We start from the raw sequence: 2,838 nt of genomic DNA on the forward strand, positions 1-2,838 counted from the left end.
CTGACCTCCCGCATACGACCCGGCGAGTAGGGGCACAGAAGTTTCTCCTTCTGTGCGAACTCAAACACAAGTTGTGTTACACAACAATATGCAAGATGTGGGAGGTGCATTGGTAATGTCGATACTCGCTCAACGCAGTGCTTTTCTTCTTTCCGCTATTGGGTTTTCAGCTATCGGGTACTACCCAATGGGTAGCTTCTGACCGAGGAATTCCCTAAGTAAATTTTCCTCCGACTGCGCAAAGAATGCGAGACCCGAATTTTTTGAAGTTCAAGTTACTAACTTAGACATTGACTTCACTACCAGTGAGTTGCCATTCTAATGGACTATCTAACCGTTAGCCTCGCATAATGCGAACCGCAATACTAGTATAATCTACCGTCACTAGAAATGATTTAGACCTAAAAATACAATCACCTAGTGACCCCGTGGCCTTCCAACGGGATCTGCAAAACATATACAGTAGGCTTGACTCGCAGCGAATTCGATGCTTGAATCCTTCGGGGATCACGCTCTGGATTCCGCTACTGGACTATCTAGGCTCGGAGCATCATCTTCAGTCACCGTCCTGGCTATAGTATCAATATATTGCTCGGAGCAGAGCCAGGATATGGCAATTCCAGCCTTGCCAGGGGGAAGGTTGGGTTCTACCAGTAGTACTAGCAGTAGTGCCCAAGTTGAGCATTGGGATCACGTTGAGCGTGATAACAGAACTAGACTGACTGTATATGGGTAGGACCTCATTCACTGCCGGGATCCAGTACCGATTTCTATGTCCACAGTACCGATATTCTCGTCAACGTGTTTCACCGTACAGCTCTTGCCATCTATACAGGGTGATATCACCAGAGCCGATACTAGAGGTCACTGAAGGTAATGAGAGGAGATAAAACATCATTTTGTAGTGGCAGGCCAAGATAGGAGCAAATACCAATGTGCGAGCGCAGCATGGGTCACACAAAGCATTCAGAGACTTATTCTCCTATTCGCGGTGACCACACTAAAGTCTCGGTGTGGAAGAGCAAAGCAGTCAAGACTAGGATGAACAGAACCAGCTGTAGCAACTAATCGATAAGGGGGGCTATATACACTGTATACACAGGTGATATGATCCCCAGGGGGTTTAACGTCGACGCTGCTGTAGATGAACGATTTCGTTGGGGGCACTGGGATTTGAGATGAGAAAGAAATCACGTTTCTACTATCTCTTCGAGAAATCCGACTGCATTGTTGCCCTACATTGTTGCCTTTCTCTTCAAGTCATGTTTCGCGTGGTCTTATCCTGATAACAACACCGCCTTTTGAATTCAACTATCGATCCAGAAACAGGTCAGAAGCAACGTGAATAACAAAGTACAATGCCGTGTTGCAGCACAAACGCAAACAATGGCTTCGACTTCAGGTGCCAACGAGACGCAGTCGATCCCGACGACACTGTAGGCAGACAGTTTCACGAGACTACTAATGTCGAAAAAGGTCCCCCACACGGAATGGCCCGGTTCTCAGGGAACGTCGCACAGAAAAGTGCACAGAAGATACAATGCTGTCGCACCGCTACAGCCACAGATCGGAGTCTCTCAGCATGCAAGCCTTGACTAACCTTACCACACATGTAGTCCACTCTACAGTGCCCATAACCTCGGTGGACATCTCGGATGAGACCGCTAATTAGTGGACGGAAGAGACCTACTCCGAAGGCAGAACTAGAGCGGAAGGTAAGTACTCCCTCAATGTCATAGTATGGATCTGCTAGGTCCTGGGCTCGGACAGTCGTCACGGTCGGATTTCTCCCTTGGTCGATACGAAGAAGAACAAGTAGGTCAATCCGATCCCAACTCTGGGGGAAAGAAACAAAAACCCTCGCGCGGGGACCGCGACGAGACTTGTCATGAAGGCGACCCGCCAGACTCGTAGACACCGGCGGGCGACCGCAACCTGAGGGCATGCGAGGCTCAGACCCCAGCAGCTACGTCGCAGCTTCAACGACAAAGGTTCACTGTCATAGGAGTAATCGGTGCTTAGCACGGTTGAGCAGTTGGAACAGTAGTAGGGATGTTTGCCCTTGACTCCAGTGCTCAGTACTCGGCTAAGGTTGTCGACCGCGATTGAGAACTTGGCAAATGCCACTAGAAATCCACAAATACCAAGAAAGAATATCAACGTAGAGAGAATTAGGTAACAGACAGAGAGATCCCCGTCGCTCAAGACTATAGTCAGGTCGTCCACAAATTCTGCGATTCCACCTCGCCCACCCGAACCTGGGGGTGCCGCCAGTAGGCACTTAACCTGGCGTCCCAGGGATTACTCCAATGATTCGGGTCCATGGACCCCGAGACAGACCCTATCTGGAGAATAATACGCCTCATCACCCGTGTGCACTTCAAGGCGATTTAGACACCCTTCATGCGAGCAATGTCGGAGCATATAGAATGCTGAATGACAATCTGCAAAGATCAGTACCGCTGGCCGAAGGAGCCTCATACAGCACATAAGCACAGAGATGAAGGTAGTATGAGTGGAACTCGACGGTAACGCCCCATTCAAGGGCCTATAATCATAAATAAGAGGACCCTTTCTACTCGAGCAGGTCAGGAAAACCTCAGCAGCAGCAGCTGAAGGTTTGGAGGACATGCGCCGCCAGTGACCTCGGGAGATATACATGGAGACCAGTGACTGATACAGCGGCCGCTGTTTTGCACTTAACTTGGCGTAGACCTTAGTGGCATACTGGTGACCTCGGAGGAGCAGACCGTCGCATGAGAAAGTGCATCGAGCAATTCGAAGATACCAGAGACAGCGGAATGGATCTCTACGATAGATCCATTGGCAACCCCAACG

The sequence above is a fragment of the Perkinsus marinus genome, assembly GCF_000006405.1.
Source record: "Perkinsus marinus ATCC 50983 genomic scaffold scf_1104296958712, whole genome shotgun sequence".
Classification (NCBI taxonomy): domain Eukaryota; phylum Perkinsozoa; order Perkinsida; family Perkinsidae; genus Perkinsus; species Perkinsus marinus.